The sequence below is a fragment of the Mugil cephalus genome, chromosome 2 (assembly GCF_022458985.1).
Source record: "Mugil cephalus isolate CIBA_MC_2020 chromosome 2, CIBA_Mcephalus_1.1, whole genome shotgun sequence".
NCBI classification, from domain to species: domain Eukaryota; kingdom Metazoa; phylum Chordata; class Actinopteri; order Mugiliformes; family Mugilidae; genus Mugil; species Mugil cephalus.
This window is the reverse complement of record NC_061771.1, coordinates 14,471,590-14,492,605: the sequence shown is the minus strand read 5'-3', so window position 1 is coordinate 14,492,605 and position 21,016 is coordinate 14,471,590.

Sequence of the window (21,016 nt, the reverse complement as noted above, 5' to 3'; positions counted from 1 at the left end):
GAGCGTCTGTGTGTGGGCGTGTGTTGCATCACTGAAAATGCCAGATTTTGCTCAGGGAGGATGTTTTAAAAGTTTATTTTCACACCAGAAGCACATCTCAGGGTAACAAAAAGAAACGCCGCACAGCTACTCTCACCTCTAAATAACACCATGAAGGCAGCCGAGAATTGGACTATTGATCAGCTTTTGTGTTGGACTCCCTGCGCTGATGACTACATCACAGCGGTACAGGCCTTAATGTTTAAATGTAGTCACTGATGAAGCAAACTGAGAAGAAAAGCAACTCATTTCAGAAAACTGGCAGGGCTGAATGAGAAAGACTAAGGTCCTGTAATTTGTTGACTGTCTTATAATCGAAACTGGTACATTCCAGGAGCAGAAATAACATCTCAGAGGTGATTAATGAGGAGGCAGTGACAATCAGTTTGTTATACAGCACCACCATCGGTAGTGCTTTAGCAGTTAAGGAGTGATGTCATTTGTAACTACTGTCTCGTTTGTAACTACTGTCTCGTTTGTAACTACTGAGAGGGTTTTAAGTCGTGTATATCTTTGTAAATACTGCAAATTCTACTTGGGATGTGATAATATCTCAAAAGTACAACAGAAAACAAAAAGCTCCACAATCCTGCATCCACTGCATGTCAGTTCACATCCATCTAACCTGCTACCAGCTCCCCAATCAATCCACCTGTTTCCACTCTGCTAATAAACACCCTTGGTATAGACATACCAAGGGTATATACCGCTCTGTGTTGCTTTGTGCCACTTGTTCTCACAAGTCTCTTACTCAGCTTTTGTTTTGATTAATCTTCTGTCTCTCCTATCTGCATTAGCAAACGCTCCGTTTATTTGTTTGCCTCTAGTTTTCGTTTTATTTGTTCTGGCTTGTTCTGAGCAAAAGCTTGGGTTTTGTTTTTCTTCAGTCTGCTTCATGTGTTAGGATTTGGTTTCTTTCTAAACCAGCAGTCTTCAACGTTTCTCAGGCCAAAGGACCCCAAACTGATGGAGAGATTAAGTAGAGACCCCCTACCTACTATATGTGTTCTATATTAACTTGGCTTAGTGCTATTTATAAAAATACATTATTATTATAATTTTGTATGCAATATTAAACTATTCAAATAATACATAGGTTCAAATTTCAAACATGTGCAAAAGTGGGGTGGCTGTGCAACTGCCATAAACATACATACCTTAACCTTTAAACATAGTTAAATATAGTAGGGACAGTGACATCACCAAAACATTTTGTCCTCAGTACTTGGCTGATGGGAGCGAGCAGCACTGTTAGCTTCTTTTCTGCTAATACTACAGCGTGCCTCTGGGATTTCACCTGGGCACTGAATAGACCCTCAGCCAATTGCCCGAGAACCTGACAGAGTCAGAGTGTAACAGGCTTAGACTGACAGGTCTCGGCTAGTGTGTAGCGCTCCGTTTGAAACGGTATCACTAAATGAGTGCTGACTGATAACGTTGATTTATCCCTTTACCCCATTTGTGTTAATGGGCATTTAATTTTGGGGGGAAAATTGAAAAATATATGAAAAATGTCTAATCAACCAAAGATTTAGGGACCCCCTCTGCAGAACCCCTAGGGGTCACTCTGGCAAATCAGAATTACTTATTCCAAGGAAATTTATTTTTTGTCACTGAAAAGTATATCAGTGTTCAGAACCAAGGGCAATGTAGGCAATAAGAATAAGAAGACACACATCAATGTAAAAGATATAAAAAAAAAATATGTACAAGCACAGTGAACATTCTTGGAAAGCTTGGCAGCTGGAGCCTAACTTAGCTGAAAGTGGGCAGGAAGCAACTTGCTCCCGGGATAGGTTGCCAGTTTATCACAGAGACAAAACCCTTGCAACACTTGCATGCACACTTAATGGCCAATTCAGAGTTGTCACCAGATGATTTGCTAGCTGCATGTGGCTTTTGCAGAAGTCTATTGAACGCGTATGTGAAACAGAAAGGGTCTCGCTGTCACATGCTGTGTCAGTGATTAAAAGCAATTTTGAAAACTTTGTCACTGGATAACACAAATCTAACAAGCCTGTAATTTTCAGTGTTTAGATTGCTAGTTGAGATATTGTTTTCCCAGTTGTAACGGGGGGTGTAAATGCTACCCTGCAGACAGTGATAGCAGGAAGAGAGTACCGTGTGAAAAATGCATCCAATGACAGGCTTTGTCCGTGGAGTTTTTATAAGAGGAGAATCGCTGCGTGAAGTCGTCCGTAGGTTTCCTGAAGAGCAGTTCTGAAGCTCATCGTGGTTGCTGCAAGCGAGTGAAGTGACATGACAACTGCGATGATTAAAAATAATACGAATTCAATTTACCTCGAGGTTGAACTGAATGAATCTGTAGTTGCATAAGTGAGGATAAGCGGTAATAGAAGATGAGATGTAGTATGTTTGACCCCATTAGCTAACATAACATTCATATTTAAAGCTACTTTGGTGCATGTAACGTCTAATGGCTTTCAACCAAATCTCAGAAGTCAGAGTCTGCTCAGTTGCTGCAAGATTTAATATGTTTCGTGAAACCGTACGTGTAGATTTTTGCGTTAGGACTGAGACAGATTGTTTCTATTTGTGGGTACTGGTTTCCTCCCTATAACCAGGTCTGATCTTTTATCTGGTACTGGGAACAAACACTATACGGTCTAGAAGTATTAATGACTCAATACTGTATTGATGGGGCAATGTTGTTCAAAAGTCTATAGCCATTGAGCTTGATGGTGATGGTCAGTGAAAATGTCTTGGCATATGGTGGAGTGATGGACTGCATGTCATTAACCCCAGGAAATTGCTGCCTGTAAGGCTGATTTCCCAAAGGAAATATTTCTCAGAAGCATTCAGAGCTCGAGGGGCTTTGCTCCTGTCTTAGCACAACCATCAAACATGCAACAAAAGACTTCTGTTTCACATTAGCTATAGCTAATCACCGGTAGCTGAGTGATAAAGCTGTTTACATCACTTCAACTTAAATGTATTCACATTCAGTTTGAATGAAATGAAACCCCCGAATGGATGGTCATTGTAAACGTGTGTGCATGTTTTAAAATACTGGAGGTCTCCAGTATAAGTGGATGAGCTAAATGGATTAATCAAATATTAGATTTGACTTCAAACGAAAAATAGAATATTACCAAATCACTCTCCCTGAACATTTTAAGGCTGACATGGTTGTTGTTGTTTTTTTGATCGATTGATAAAATGCATTTCATGATCAGAAATTTCATATGTAACAGTTTTTTTCAGTGGATTTAATAATATAAATATATAAATTAATAATTTAATTAAAAAAACATGTAAATCAAATGTTTTGTTGTTGCTCTATCACTTTCAACTAGAAGCAAAGGGGAGAAAAAACTGGAGAATGACTGGTTTAAAAAAAAAAACAATAACATGAGAGACGACAGTAGCTGGGTACAAAGTCAGAGCTTTTTAAAAGTCAATAAACAGAACAACCAGATTCTGCCTTCTGGCAGCCACTTTGCCATTAATGTGGGGGTCTAACGACACTTCCTTCACTAGAACAGACGGTTTATTCTATTTCTTTTAAGTCATAAGAGAATTTTTACCTGAAAAGTTTCATTACAGTTTTACTGTCTCTGCATTTGACTTGAAGATTATGGCATATTTGAGTCATGAGATCCATCAGTCTTCTGAATAAACTCAATTTTACTCGCTAAACGCACTATAAAATGGATAAAAGCCTTTTATTTTTATTTTGGATCTCATCTGGATACCTGTTGTTGGAATAAGCCCCTCCACCTCATTTGTATATGTTTTATGTATCCTATTTCTTATGTTTTCTTTTATTTGGTCTATTATCTGGACCTTACTGCCCTGAGAGTTCTGCACTTCTTGTTACTGGTTTTGACGTCTAAAGTGCTTTAGTTTCCTGCTCCTGCCTCCCCTGTTGTCTTCGTTTGTGTCGTACACAAAAACATAGCAATAAACAAAAGGAAAGTTGGAGTCCATTACAGGTCATCTCCTATCCAGGTCATGGGATGTCAAGGCAAATCCTACAGTGCATTCATCTTTCTATGATTCTACTGTCTTACACCAATCAGGCACAACATTATGACCACCTTCCTAATGTTGTGTATGTCTCCCTTGTGCCCCTGAAAACAGTTGTGACTTATCAGAGAACAGACATGGACATCAAGGAGTGTCATTGCTATGGGGTCTGGTCTAGGTGGGTTGTACATGTCTGAGTAACATCCGCACTGGTGCCAAAAGTTTCCCAGTAGAACATTGTTACAAGATGGTCAATGTTATTCACTTCTCCTGTCAGTGGTTTCAATGTTTTGGCTGATTGGTACATTTCTCCACCTTGTTGGTAAAATGCAGGGATTCCTGGCTCTAGCAGCTGGACTCATCAGTTAGTTAATTTCTAAACGACATTGCAGAGATTTCAATAACAGTAACTTTTCAACATTTATTAGCTCCAACATAATCTGCTCAGTGCCAGTTGCCATCATCTGCGAAAGACTGCACGTCAAGTCAACGCATCGAAGTCACACTGCCAGCATTTTGACAGCATAATTACAGGGCGGTGCGGGAACACCAGCCAGGCTATAAATGCTCACAATGGTTTAGGCCGCTCATGTAGGCTGAGACTTGGTGTCTCTGCGTGTGAACATTTGACGTATAAAGATAAAAGGTGCAGGTGTAAGCAGTGAAGGGTACAGTTTGATGTGAGAATTACATAGACTTGTGCATTGGGGGAAACAAAACCGCGTCACCATCGCGTGACTGACAGATGGATGAGAGATGGATGAAACGAGCAAGAAATCTATGTATAACTGGAGCAGCCATCACTAAATATAAGCAGCGGTCTCAAAAAGCACAGTCCAAGTTCCCTTCCCCTCATATCATCACCACTGAACTCTGCTTTACAATCAAAAATCTAATTGTGTCTGCAGTCATCTCCCTGGTCTGCTCAAATCAGTGAGCAGGACACAACATTGCCTCTAATAATGACAAGAGGTTGTCAGTCCCACTCCAGCTAAAGTTTCTCCTGCATACAATTTATGCATCCATGTCAAAAACTCCACCGTGACCTCATGATCCAGGTGGAAGGCGTTAAGGAAACTTGTGAAGTCAAAAGACAGTTGTGTTGCTGGGTCATTTCTGACTGTCCCACTAGGCTGCAAAGAAGACCGCCCTATCAGAATGATTTATTTTTATTTTTAAAGCGACTACAGTGGGTCACTCAATACGCTCTTACAAGGCTGGATATTCCTCAGTCAACTGGGAACATTCCCTAAAAGCAACAAAAAATACTACCCATCACTTCTCACTGCACAATTAGCTTTTTCATTTCCATGTGCAGAAGCTGTAGTCCTCTGTAACCTCGCGCTAAACCTTGTTTCACACAATATTACCATCTTATTCATCTTAATTAATTTGCTTCTCACTGATCTTAACTCAATTGTTCCAGTTGTAAATCTCATGCCAAGATAATAAGCTTGAGAAGATTTGGAAATGGAGTCGCATTTCCGAATATGTTTGCAATTTATTTGGCAATAAGACTTATACAACAAATGAAATGCACTATAGATTTATTGTTTTTTTGTTTCAGTCAGACAGCTTCATGTCAGAAATGTGTGTATTCGAAGTGGCATTATGTTTGCATGTGACAACTTGAATAAATCTTTATTCTCATTTATACACAGTGCAGGGAAATTATGCTTGGCTGCACATAGTCATCCAATAAAAAACACACAGCATAAATACATGAGAACCAGATGAACGTCAGAAGAGGGAAAAAAAGAAAGAGTGAACAATAGCTCTTAGTCTCCGGAACCATTTGCCAAACAGCAGTGACTCACACATTGAGTGGTCAGGTTGGCATATCAGATGTCCAGATTGGGGAGATCAAGGATCAAGGGAAAAGTTATGCTTGTTTCAGCTTTCTGAGGAAGAACAATATTTGTTGGGCCCTTTTTTCCCCAGAATTTCCACAAGATAGAGTCCATTACAACAGCCCAGCATACAAACCAGGGTCTGCAACAATCACAAAGTATAGATGTGGTCTGAGGGAGCCACATCAATGCTGAGTAGGGATGGGCATCGATCAGATTTCATTGATACAGTTGCCATGCATTCTGCTTATCAATCCGACTCGTTATCAATTCCCTTATCAATTTCTTGCATAAGCAAACAAATAGGAAATTGCTCACTGGATTCTCGCTAGCACTGCTCTGCTGAGACCTGAGACCCAACATATATCGTAGCTTCATTTCATCTGGACAGGCAGAAAGGTTTTCTCTGCCTAAAGTGTCTGATGCACTCGCTCACAAGACTGACTAACATAATCAAGGACACAATAAAAATTCCTCTTTCAACACCACGAAGAGTGTGTCTGAACACCAACTCTTCTGGACTAAACCCTAGAGCACAGGCCTTCAATGTTTTTCAGTTCAAGGACCCCTAAAATGACGGCGAGATTAAGTAGGGACCCCCTACCTACTATATGTGTTCTATACTAAACACAGTCTAGTGTAAATTGTGAATATAAATTATTATCACTCTGAATTCAATATCAAGCTACTCAAATAATACACAGTTTCAAATATTCATTTTTTATTTAAATTTTTTGTTCAAGTGACAAAGCAATCCACTTTAGCCTCAGTAGTAGGTTGACGAGAGTGAACAGAACAACTTCTGTTCGTGCTTCTTAGATTTTACCAAGGGACTGAATAGGCTCTCAGAATGTGATACAGTCTATGTGACTGCCGATAGAGGCAGGTCCTGTTATGTACAGGAGGCTTAGATTAGCAGATCTAGTTTGGCGCTCTGTGAAACTGCGAAATTGAGGCAGCCCCCCTTCGGTACCCCTCTGCTCCGTGACACCCCCTGTTGAAGACCCCTGCCCTAGAGATTCCTGCGTAGCATATCTGGCTGCAAACAAAACAAACAGAATACCTTCATCCCAACTTTTTTCAGTTCCCATGTAATATTTTCGCCATTAGCGTCCAACGCTCCAAAGCACTTTGTGAGCCGGGATGGTACACACTGGAAACTGCATGCTTTATTTACAAAGTTTTGAGGACTTGCTTGATCTGTTTGGATCACCTGTGGTAATACAAATGTTGGGTAGAACCTTGTTAATGCCTTAACTGTCCTTGAAGTGATCTTTTGCAATGGAATGGCTTCCAGATAGCGAGTAGCAGAGCACACAAAGGTAAGTAAAAACTGATTATCACTTTTTGTACAAGACAAAGGACCAACCCAGTCAATAATCACATAGTCAAAAGGCTCCCGTATGGCAGGAATGGGATGGAGTGGAACAGGAAGGACAGTTTGATCAGGCCTGCCAACCTCCTGGCACGTGTGACAACTACGACAGCAGTTCACAACATCCCTTTTTAATCCAGTGCTTCAGGATCAACTGGTAGGTTTTCCTTATGCCTAGGTGTCCGGACCACTGGCTCTCATGAGCTAAGCGTGTGATAAACGGAAGGAACCACGATTTAGAAAACAGTGCCCCGATCAGAGTTATCAGACACAGCTGATTGCCATTTACACATAAGCACATTGTTTTCAATGAAAAATGCATTAGGCGCATTTCTCTGTATCCGCACTGGCAAAACACTTTTGTAATGTTGAGTATGCTCTTAGCGCAGCACCCAACTTTTCTCAGCCAACTGGTAGAGAAAAATTCTCAGCAGATGGGGCAACTAAGCTCGTGAGATGTTCAGGCTCTTCATGCTTCTGTTCCTTCACCGACTATGTGTCCTCTGCGAGAATGGGACCAAATAAGGTATCAGACAAAACAACCCTGTCACTTTTGTTACAACCCGGCTCAGTGGTTGCAACATAAGACAGGGAGGGACAAGAGCGGGAGTTTACCAGTAATTTATTTAACAGAAAATAATCGAATACCAAAACATAGCGGGTTAAACTGGTGGGATGTGAAAGTCAGTGGGATCAGTAGTGTGCGAGTGTTGTAATGGGAAACAAAAGACAAACGCATAGTAGCTGGCTGTGAGCTGGGTCGGAGCAGGAAGAGAATGACACCCTCAGAGGCCGGGCTTAAGTAGCTGCAGAACACCGGGCCCAGGTGCTCCACATCAGGTGTCAATCAGTCACTCGGGTTCCATGGCAACCTCAGAGAAACACAGGTATTGAGATACACCCAGCCTACTTCATTTTCACTATTCAGACGCCCACTACAGGGGTCGTCACACTTTCATGTTTGTGGACTTGTGCACAAGTGACAATAGACAAAGGGAGCACTTCAGACTGTTCATCAACCTGGACAGTTGGTGAAGGATCTACCACCTCAAACACAGGAGTTACTTTTCCACCTGCAATATCGTTCCCCATCACAAATGCTACACCTTTAATTGGCAATGCAGGGCAGACAGCAACAGGAAACAGGCCGGAAATGAAATATACGACATGACCGGGTCTAGCAACACAACCCATCTCAACACCTTGTATAACGGAGCTATACCCAGCAGAAGATTGTCCAGATAATGGCAAACTGTCAATTATGATGACACACGGGATGCAGGTCTTCATGCGCCCCTGTGAGTGACAGACCAATCTAGGATAAAAGGCTTGAAGCATAGGCCTGGTTTATCAACACTTTCACAGAGAATCACCTTGTTTTTAATGAGCTCCACCCTGTGGGCAGCGGGTGAGCAGACCAAAAGAAGACAGGCGGCAACGACATGACCAGTTTGATGGCAACAACAACATTCACTTTCCTCCTTCATTGGAACAGACTTAACTACGTCTTTTACTGCTTGGGAACATTAGGTTACTTCGGAAGCCAAAAAGGTTGACTTGTGCATGAGCACGTACTCATCAGCAGCACAGCAGCTCTGCTTAAGGTGTTCACCATCTGGTCATTCAAATATACTACTAACCTCTCTAAGAGACTCCTCTTGAACTCCTCCAATATGAGTAGCTCTTGAGGGGGACTATATTCAGTTGTTTTGCAGGAAGCACACCACCTGTCAACCGAATTCCTCTTCTCCCTAGCAACTCAACATGGATCTGATTAGGACTCTTTTATGGCCCCTAAACCTTTGTCTGTATACCTCTGGAACTAGCTCATAAGCTTTAACAATGGCATTGTTCACCATGTCATAACCCATACTATCCTCTAAAGGAAGTGTAGCAACAGCCTCGTGTGCTTATGTAAAGCTATACTATACTATACTACTATACGATACTATGCATTCAAAGGTTGCAAAGTAAGAGTCTATTTCAGCCACACAAAAATTTGGTACCAATGAAAAATACTTAGTAACATCAAATGAGGTGTAAGGTAGAAAGTGGGAAGAAGACGTATCCGTAGCCTTGGCTGCAGAAACAGACTCTCTAAGCTCTAACAGCTTTTCAACCTTCTCACCTTGAGTTGGAGCAGTCTGTGCTGCTCTTTCTCCTGAACCTTTACCTGCATTTGGGCTAAGTTTACCTTGAGTTGAGCCTCAACTCTGGAACCAGCAGTACTATCAGAGGAAAAAGGGTCAAAACGCGGGAGAGTGACAGAGAGTCTTAGACCCACCAGCAACTCTGTCATCCACTTTAGATTCCACCAGAGCATTGGTTGCTTCAGGCAGATCAGCAGCCACAAACTCACACTGCATCTGCAACAGAGTGTCAGAGTCTGTTTTTGTTTTTTTGTACACTTCCTGTTTTATTTTGAAAATATTTGTCTTCCTAGTGTTTGTTAGTTTTGCTTCCCCTCTTTGTTCCGTTTCCCGCCTTAGTTGATTAGTGATGTGTTTCATCTGTGTCTTGTTCCCTTATGTATTTAAGCCCACACCACTCTGGGTTCTCTGCCAGATTGCCTTAGATCCCTGTGTCTCTGCTTTCCAGCCGACTTAATGATTCCGTTTTTGGATTTTTGCCAGCTCCTTACCTGCTTTTTTGCCTGATTCTGCCTGCCCTGCCGTGTATGACCAGCTGCCTTCATCTGATTAAAGATTTTTGGACTGTGGCCTCTGTACTGTTGCTTACTCTTCCTCTGCTACTGGGTTTACGCTCACCAGCCCCTTTTCACACAAGTATCCATAATTCCACTGCTCAGAACTAAGGTTTTTAAACTCCTTTTTCACAATTTCCTTATCATGTGAGATACCAAAATAATATGCTACTTGCAACAAATCAACTTTTCTACTCAGATCCAGTTGATCAAGAGAGGGATTGGCCAAAAACTGCTGAAGATCAAACTGAGTATGGCGTTTAAAAAGGAACCTTGACCAATCAGTCCTTCCTGGGGAGTGGCAATCAGTCTCCAGGAGATAATCTACTGCAAGTGGGAGCTCACGAATCGGGAATCCCAGTGGCCATAACGTCAACAAATACTTCCCCATGTTGGTGGTGTTGCCGTCCTTGCTTGAAATTGTAGTGCTGCATGTTGCACATCATGCTGCTATAATCCCTTCTGGTGAAGTGAAACCACACTTTGGACTGTTTCAGTCTCTCCACTATCGTCACGTGATGTGAACGATGATTTAATTTTATGGTGGTTGGCAAACAACTTTCAGGTGCATTACCGCCACCATCTGGGGCGGCAGTAGCTCAGGAGGTAGGGCAGTCGTCCAATAACCGAAAGGTTGGTGGGTCGATTCTGCCATATCCCTAGTCTGTCCATTTTGCCCTTGGCACAATTGTCCCACCTTGCCTCCAGATGTATGCTCCGTGGTGTGTGATGGTGGTCAGAGGCCGTAGGCACAAACTGGCCACCATCACTTTACCACCACGAATGAGCGAACGAATAATGCATATAATACAACTGAGCATGCTTTGAGCATCTGGAAAAGCGCAATATAAAACCAATGCATTATCTGGACTGGGATGTAAAGAGGTAAAGAGACTTTTGAATATTCTGTGTTAATCTTGTGTTTCCGGTACCTCTGTTGCAAACTTGTTCGGTTTCTTTTTCATTTTCTGTTTTTATTTTGTAATATTCTTCCTTCCTTCTTCCTTTTGTAATCTTCCTTATTTACTTCCTGTGATTACCACCTTTGTTTGTTTGGTATCTCCTTGTTTGCTTCCTCCTCATTAGTTTCACTGAACACAGACTATTTAATGGACACCACCCCACTGTAAATGTTCCATTGTTGTACGCACTATATACATATATATATATATTATATATATATATATATATATATTATATTATATATATATATATACATATATATATATATTGTGTGTGTGTGTGTTTATCTCATCTCATCTTCCATACCACTTAATCCTTCACTAGGGTCACGGGGGGTTGCTGGAGCGTATCCCAGCTGACAGGTCGCCAGCCTATCACAGGGCTAACACAGAGACAAATAACCATTCACTCTCACACTCACACCTAGGGTCAATTTAGAGTCACCGATCAGCCTAACGAGCATGTCTGTGGAGGTGGGAAGAAGCCACGCAGACACAGGGAGAACATGCAAACTGCTGGACTCGAACCCGGAGATATATATATATATACATTAGTGCGTACAACAATGGATATATTTGAGAGTGTATATATTTTTATTTTATTTCTTCTGTGCAACAAAACACCAAGGCAAATTCCTTGTATGTACAAACAGACTTGGCAAGAAAGTCGAGTCTGATTGTGATTCTGTGTCTAGTCAATCCCTCTGTCCATGTGTGTCCTGTCTTTCCCTTTGCTCTCTGTCAATCTACCCGCTATATTTTCCCCGCTGGGGATTTTCCTTGTGTAGTTATATCTGTTGTTGTCCTTGCATTTCACTTCAGTGAGTTTTTGTCTAGCCTTTGGTTTTTTGGTCTTCACCATTTTTATTTTTTGATTACCCTGCATCCCTGCAGCACCTCTTGTTCCTGTTTTTGTAAGTTCTCATTAACTTTAGTTTGAGTTGCTCGGTCTGCCTCTCAGGGCTGTGTGTGTTGCACTTGGGTCCTCCCTCCATCGTTGCTTAACATGACATAATAACAAAACAACAATATTTTCATTTCATAAGCCTTCTGATATTGATGTTTAACTCTATATTCAGATAATTCAAAGGAAAAATGGAAAAATACAGGATAATAACACATTCACATACAAAAGATCCAAATAATGAAGGAGAAATTCAGAAACACGACTTCAGATGTTTTCAAATAGAATATAAAATCTAGTTATGACCTGTCAAAATATCAAATGAGGGAATTTCAGAATAATGGTGCTCATCCCTTCATTGCACCGTTCTAGCGAGGTCTTGACATAAATATTCTTTCTTTTTGGTTTCCCAGTATTACAGACATGAAATGTATTCACAATCTGTTTTTTTTTTCGAGGTAATTTATCTTTTGATTTGTTTATCAGGTTAATTATTTCTGTTTCTCTGAGTAATTTATTTCTTGGATTTGTTTTTCTGAGAAATATTTTTCCTGTTTTTCTGACTAATTTATTTGTTTGGTTTGATGGTTTGGTTTAGTTTGTTGGAGTTTTTCCGGTTCATTCAGAACTGTGCATGTTGCCTCCTTTAAAAAGCCCCACCATCTCTCTATTCTTTGGTTGTGATTGCTTGATCCCTACAGATAACATCTGGGCGAAAATTTGTCCAGATGATAGGGCCTCAAGAACATTTGCATTTGCTCAACGTAACTGTTCTCAGTTCCCAGGTCCGAACGAATTCAGGCAGCAGCTCCATTACTTGATGACACCTCATCAAAGAAATATTGCGCGATTATCTTGGTATCACTATTTGTAGAGTAGGCATGTAGCCATATCACCACCTGTTGCACCATTGATGAAGATCCCGTACAGTTTAAGTTTATCTTAAGAGTCAACATGCCACAAAAACAGCTGCACATCCAGTATTCTCAGCAGTCTCCTGATCGACTCTTGACTCACCACGCAGCGAGCATGAATACATTTTAAATGCATCACTTCATATCCATGGAGCATGCCGTATCCGTCCAACTGATCCTGGAGAAACATTGCTACGTTTAGGAGATATGAATGGGCTTTCCCTCTGAACAACCACAAAGCCATTCGGTGACTGCGTGAAGTCAACAAACTAATTGTAATACCATGTATATGATTTAAAGACACGACTATTTCCCAGTGTCTCAAACCCAGATGGAAGTAAAACTTGAATAAAATAAACAAGCCAGTAATGTTTGCTTCCATTAAATCGCACTCTCAATAAAGGAATTAATTAATTCATTGTAAACTCAGAAAAAAACTAAGCAGAAAATAACTCTGTAAAAAAAATACTCAGAAAAACAAAATAATTTGCCAGAAAAACAAACCAAAAAATAAATTACTAAGAAAACCCAATTTATTTTTTCTGTCAAGTGAATGAAATATGCTTCCGTACAATATAATATGAAGAATATGTCCTTAACATTCTTTTGTCGATTAAAGGGGAATCATACGCTCTCCACAAGCCCAAAGGTGTAAATTAATTAATTTTTTTTTTTTGTTACTGGAGATTTTGGCCTTTTTACTTGCATCCATGACACATTACAACGTATCATTTGACTGTCGGGGCCAAAAGATGAAAAAACGTCTGACTTTACTTGGAGATGGTTTTCCAATTGAAGATGCTTTGTGCTATATTTTGCATTGTACACCTCAGTGGATATCCCCAAACAAAACTCCATCCTCCTCCAGATATTAAGCCTCAGCTTCACAATGAGGCACTAATGCTGGACAAGATTTAAAACATGTGTCATGCTGACTGTTGAAATGTAAATGATTCAAAAGGCTGCTATAATATTTCTATACTTAGCACAAAAAGTTTGGTGTGAAGAGTATGTTTCTGACACAGTTAATCAAAAAATCTGGTGTTGAATAAAATATTGTGTCTCGGTGTAAACATGCTGCCTTCATAAAAAGATGACCAGAAAGTTACGTCATGTGTCTGTGGCTGCAACAAAACAAAGAGAAAGACCATACTTTTGAAAGAGAGGAACAATAAATACCAGTTCTGAAGTCAAGTCCACCCTCCTCTCAATTTATTCCTCCGCAATTTATTCATTCATTTTTTATATTGTGAAACAAATTAATGCAGTGATATGAACAGGCAAACAAGGTGTGAACAAAATGTCTGTGTGTGTGTGTGTGTGTGTGTATTATTTGGGAGTATATATGGTGGTATTAAGTACATAATTACAAAGCTAATTATGATTATAGTGATAGTAGTGACAATTATAACTGCAAAAATAATAACTTCTACCTCTCTCGCCCTAGACATCCCAAAACACATGTAGTACAACCCACTGGTGTGTGTGTGTGTGTGTGTGTGTGTGTGTACATATATATATATATATATATATATATATATATATATATATATATATTTATACATATATATATATACACACGTATAAAGCAAGTTTAACAAACTCTGAGTCAAAACCTGAGCTCTAGGTTGTCCAGCTCTGAGCTGTCAAACACAGAGTTTTCAGTTTCAGAGCAGGTGTTAAGAGTTCGATCAATCCACTCACGCATGAGGTTTTAAAAAGTCCTCATTAATGGAACGCAGATAGCATGATTCACCATGGCAACAGGTGAGAAAAGGCCTCGATCTTTCAACTCCTCCCGAGCGGAGCTGGAAATATTAATGACGGCGTATGCAGAGGAAAGCAAACATATACTGTGGCAGCAGCAAAAGAGCGAGAGTTTGTGTGGCAGAAAATTGCTGAGTATTAATTGGAGAAAATAAGGAAAGTCTTGCGTGTTCCACTCATTCAACATTTATATTCTGTATCTGTGTTTGAGCAAACAGGTGCAGTCCTACAGCCACGAAACACACTACACAAATATAGTCTCAACAGGTAAGGTATCATTTTATTACAAGCAATTGTAGTGTTATTTAGCCCGGCCTCATTAAAAAAACATTCAGTGGTTGCATTTAACCTGTGATAGTGATTATCCCATCACTGCCAGGGTTTAATATTGTCTATATGAGAGTGTGGATATGTTCACATTTGACCTCCATCATAGTCAACACAAAAAAAGACAGAATCAGATAAGTGGGTGACCTGTTATTGAAGGCATCTCTGGGAGGAGCTCATCAGACCCAGCAACGCCCCCGGACACAAGGGCCTACATATGAGATAAATTATTCAACTGAATGTCATACGTATATTCATCCTTTTCCTAGTGTCACTAATGGCCATCCATTCATCACAGACGCAACTTGGCACATTGATTTTTCTTGTAGCACTGCTGTCGCTCTCAGATATCAGTCTATTTTAAGGCGACTCAGAGTCTGGAAAACTGTTACACCTCTGCACAAAAAAGAAAAGAAATGTACACTAGATGGGGCACTTTTCTGGGTAATCATCTTCTACCACCTTTTAAAATAACTTTGGTTTCAGTTAATGGTAGTGTTGTTCAACAGTACAAGTTGCAGCTTCTTTCTCTCTAACAAAGCGATGATGGAAACGAGGAAGACGGTCCATCCACCTCCACACACAGCACAGCTGACCCCAGTAATACTGTGGAAAGGTCTCCTTTATATAATGTCCTTCATTTATTGAAGGACAGTTTCATGCAAGCACACCTGGAAACCAGAAAATATATCAGACTGACTGGTTAGTGCTTCGAGTGTCAAAGCTTTATGACGTCAACGCAAGTGAAGTCGCCGTGGTTACGGCCACCGAGTGGCAAAAAGTGACAGCTGAACATGGAGATTAGCAGCATTAGATTGAATCATAGGCTTTACTGTAAAATTGATTGAAAAAAAAAAAAGGTGTAGAGCTTTTGTCTGATTGACTGCACCAACAGATTTGAAACGCAGCCAGAGATATATTTTTACAGATATCTCCTACTGTCAAAGAAATGGATTGCTGCATTAGAAGAAACAACTGGAATCCAAACACAGAAACCAGGTGTTGTGGTTCTCATTCAGAGTCAGGTATCATTAATTTATGCTGTATTTTTTGATGAAGTCATACCTTAAGTTACTTCTTAGTGGATGTTGTGTTTCTGGCGTATTTACGGCCGACATCAACTATTTCAGTTCCAACAATAAATGATTAAAACAATAAACAGAATATTTGCGATCACTACTCGTCATCCTTTTAACACCCAGTCAGACGCTACAGTATTGTACGGCTAACATTTAGCTACATTTATTGTAGCTGAAATGACCTAAAACTAACTGAAACCAACTGAAACTGAGGCTAATCCACTTCTAATCCATTGTAGAGTCTTGATCTGATAGTCCACATTTTCACTGGTCTCGCTGTATTTAATACTACATTTATGAACTTAAGTGACACCCATTCTTAAATAGGGTTAAGTGTTTTTTTTATTTTTTTTTTTATGTGAGGCCTGAGAATATTGTTTAGATGTTGGGCTTCTACTTAAGAGCAGGAGAAAGTCAGGGTTAGTTGAAGCTAACGTAACGTAGTGCGTTGCCTAGGTAAATGAGCTGCACTGAACTGGCTTTGTGAAACCGAAAAACCGGAGTTTCTTTCATCCCAGTGTTAACTCACTCAGGGTTTTCCCTTAAAGCTGATTTCTGAAACGGAGCCCAGGTCTGGGTGATTTGTTGTTGGGTGTGAGATAATTCTTCTGTGGGTAATGTTTCTTCAAATATGGCAATTTGGTCAGTGGAAAGTTGTGGTATAGTGATATTATTAAACAAAAAGAGTTGATCTTGGTATGGAGTTATTTTTATTTTATTTACTTTAAAGTGGTTGTGTCGATTTCCCTGAGTCGTTGATGACAGGGATGGATGAGTTTCCCCTTGTTTTATTTGATTAGATTTGCCGGGTATTTTCCAGATTAAGTGGAGAATGAAATGGTAATACGTCTTAAAATGTCGTTACTTGTTTCTCTCAGAAGTGACGGAGATGACTTTGGGGAGTCATTTATTTCTAGGAAGGAGGCCCACTCCTTTTTTGATGAGCTTGTCGAAGTCTGGATTACTGAGGAGGGAGGTGTTAAAGTGCCATTTGGAGCTGGATTTGAGTAGACTGATTGATTTTATGTGAATGTTACTGGTGCGTGGTCACCGATGGTTATAGGGTGAATTTTTGAATCTAAACTGTTTTATTGTATGTGTCATTTGCGAGATGCATTTATGCCTGAGAACTAATTCACTGGATATTCCAAGTTAGTGATCATTGATTATGTACAATTATGTTATTGTATATGAAATTTACTTTTTCGTGTTATTTATATATTTTAAACTATCGCTCTCTATTTGAATTCATTATTTTTCTTCTTCCTGGTCTTTAAAACCCAAATAGCTACGAAATGAATCTTTGCTCTTGTCAATCATTTAAATGAGCCGTATTGACCAAAGCTGCCCTCCCTGTGAAGCTCATTCCCCTTTTAGGCTATGAAATACTGATGTTGCATATAATAAATGAAAGCAGGGGTGCACCCTCATGACAGACAAACCAAGTCATTGTCTGGGGCCCTGTGAAAATGCATGAACATAATCTCCACATGGCTCCTTCTTGGCATCTTTTGCAATCACAATCATAAACACCCTTAAATCAAAGTCCTGCAGTGGGGATGTGCGTATTGATCCAGAAATATCAATTCTTCCGATCTAGACGTGTTTGGTCAAAATATCGATACCAAGTCCGTTTTCACAAGAAACGCTGATACTTTTATGACACCAAATCTGTAATCAATCCCAAAAAAGTAAAAAGTGTGAGAGAGAGGGAGCGCAGGGAAATGCCCCCACACCTCGGACAGACCTCTATCTATGATGGAAGCCCTTAAATTCAGAGAGAGGCAGGACATATCCAGGAATATACAAGTAGATCATGTCAACATGATGTTCTTTCTGAACAAAAACACATAAATGGGAAATGATGAAGAGTGTAGAATGAGACCTGAAGTTCTAACCTGAAGACCACTCTGTCTGGTCCAAAAAGAGTTATATCTAAGTCACAGTGACTGTTCTTATTTTCAGTCTTGTTTGTGTGTTTGCTCAAATTTTCAGTTGATTTGCCCAGATTGTCTTTAACTGCTCTGATTAAAGAGAAGTCTGGTGTTTGGTAGCTTGTTTAATTCTTATACAGAGATATAAAAGTCGTCATTTCCATATACAGAAGTAGACATCTAAAAGTATCAGATATCGGTATCAGGATATTAGCCTTGGTATTACTTGGTATCGGATAGAAAGGATAAATGGTGGTATAGCACATCCCTATCCTGCAGTGTATCAACTATAATCTACAGCTTGCTCTATGGGCTCCCGTTTAACTACAGATGTCACTGGTTTGGTTAAAAACCGTGTTGTTATGTGATCGCCACTGAATCCTGGTATGTATGAGCCTTGCAGAAGGACAGACGTAAAGAAACCCTGAAGAACTAGAAGTCGAGAGAAGCACGTTTGTTCGTTCTAACATTAATACACAGAACAAGCCTTAATGTATCATTGCCATTCTGTGAGATGCAAGACTGCTTTATTCTCATCAGTGTAGTTACAGTGTTGGATAACTGCTCTGCAGCTGTCAAATAGTGCTGGGGACGGATAAAAAAAAAAAGTTTCTTTTCCATTTTTCAGACGGAACAGGAAACGTAAGTATTTTACAAAAAAATCTGACAAATGTGCCAGTCAGAAAAAACATCACGAAACCGTCACAACTACAATACGCTGGTCTGATCTGGCAGCAGTTTTCAGCTGGATTGAGAAGGGCTGGTGTATTATATAATCTGATCAATGGGAAAATATTACTATGTAAGACTATGCCTGACGCGATCGCTCGTCTCTGACTCGTCTCTGGCTGGAGTCAATACATAATTTCTGCACATGGCAAACAGACAGTTCAGGGAAGGAAATAACTCAAATTACTACTTATCTATTTATCTGTCTAGAAAACAACCAAAAAAAATAATATATATTATATATAGTAGATAAGGAGAAGTTAGAAATAAAGAATTTCATTGTACAGGGAAACATGTTTCTATAATGTGAGAATAAACTCTTTGAACATTGAAAATCATCTACAGCCATGATTCATATTCATTCACACGCCTCCTATGTTTTATAGATGTCTTGTACTAACTGTTTTCTCCTTGTGGGAAAAAAGGAAAAAAATAAAAGAAACCTGGTCGTAGCAAAACAATAAGTTGTTCAAACAAGCGTTGCACTAAGAGGAATTGATGTGAGCGGCACCGTTTAAACTGTGGGTCTGTCTTGGTTTGTGTCTTTGTTAAACTCAACGTTCAGAGCAACGTTTTGAATGTTAATTTTAAGTGAGGCCGCGCTCGCAAAACTGTTCTTAGTGAAAATGTGTCAGCAGACAGACAGACAGACTGTTGTTGGTCATATCAACAGTCAACCTCAGTTTGCACACACACGATAAAGCACATGTGATATTCTACTTGGGTGCGTAAGTTTCATCTGTTAATGTCTGAAGTACAGACTAATTAGGAGATAATGGAGAAGCAAGGCTCCTTCATTAGCACATAAATTACAGTCCCTGGTTACATTTTGGATGGATCAAAGCAAACAGCCCAGAGCCCTGACACGTATGTGTTCTGACACGCCACAGAGGCAGCTGTGAAAAGGGCTGACGACAATGCTGCAGCTGTATCAGCTGCCTGGACGTTTTCACGAGAAATATGCTGTGAGAAATGTGCATAAAGTGACATTTCATGTCAGAAAATGTAATTAGCCAACGTCAGTCTGGCCTTGGCCATACAACACATACATAACGAGCCTCAGCCTCACAATCAAGGGTCAAGACTGGTCTTATTATTATGCATCACCCATGAAGTAGTTTATTTTCAGCCTTGATTGCTGCCAGATATTAATATGAACCATATGCTGCTTTAGATCATATAACGCAGGCCCTATTTTTAAAACGTCAAAGCAGGGTTCTGAAGGAAGTAGCTGTTATAAGGATTTGCATGCAACTCAAGTATGCATGGGTTCTGCATACATGTGGCCATATGCCTCCTTTCAATTACTATGTCAATAACAAGATTTGCCCATACCGCTCTTTAATAATGGCTGCTGAGATGAAACCCTCTGGGTTATAATAGTGATCAAAGGCTGAAGCAGAAGCTACAGCAAGGACACCCAGTCTCAGTGTATTAGGCTACATACTGTAGTTGCAGGTTGTTTTTTTTCTGTGAGGGTTTCAAAGGACAATACACCTTATTCTAAAATACTTTATTTGAGACATTTATTTCAAATGACTTAGATCTGCTGCATCTAATACGCAGACGCAAATTAAAATGCACGTCTTCAAATCTTCATACTGACATGAATTCATATAAACCAAATCCCTGAATACTTATCCTCGGTTTTCATTAATAAACTTCTCGAAAAGCATTTGTAAGTCCTGGAGGACAAAACTTCATAATTGTGAGTGTCTCATATGAATTTCAGTCAGCACTGACATCCAGATTCCAAAACAGATTCTGTGATTTTACTTAAGCTTTACTTAAAATCCCCCGTTTTAAACCACTGCACCGTCGAACACCTCATAATGATCCGACGGCTAATTTAGATTTTGTTCCTGCGCCACACAGTCATCTTAATTACTCATGCATAATCTATGACTTTGTGCAAGAAAGGCTATATGGGAGTAAGTCTGTAATTGGTTTTTAATATATGTATGAAATAGTAAAAGTCATTTTCAGCTTTACGTGCACCTGTGCCTCTGTGTGATCCCTATACGTAAAAATCAGCTCAAAGGGGGCGATAAAAAAACTGGATTCAAAGTCACAGCTCGAGTTAAATCCACTTGTTAGTTGAAAAAAATAAATCCACTCCAGGCAGCTGCCAGTGAGAGACCGAGTGTCCTATTGAAAAGCTTTAGTGGGCTGGTTGGATTTGATCAGCCGTGGACGACATGTAACCAGTGTAGTGGTTACACAGCGCTAACAGCCATAAGCAGATGAAGGAGGTTTATCTGAACAGTTGGATGTCTGGAGGGAACTTCATCCTGCTGCTTTTGAATGTGGGACTGGCACAAAGGGAGGATAGTCACAGCCACTGGAGAAAGCCGATTTACTTGAGACTATTACACAATAAACACTATTACACAAGAAAGATCTGAGTTGAAATGATGGGTTACACTGAATTTAGAGGCAATG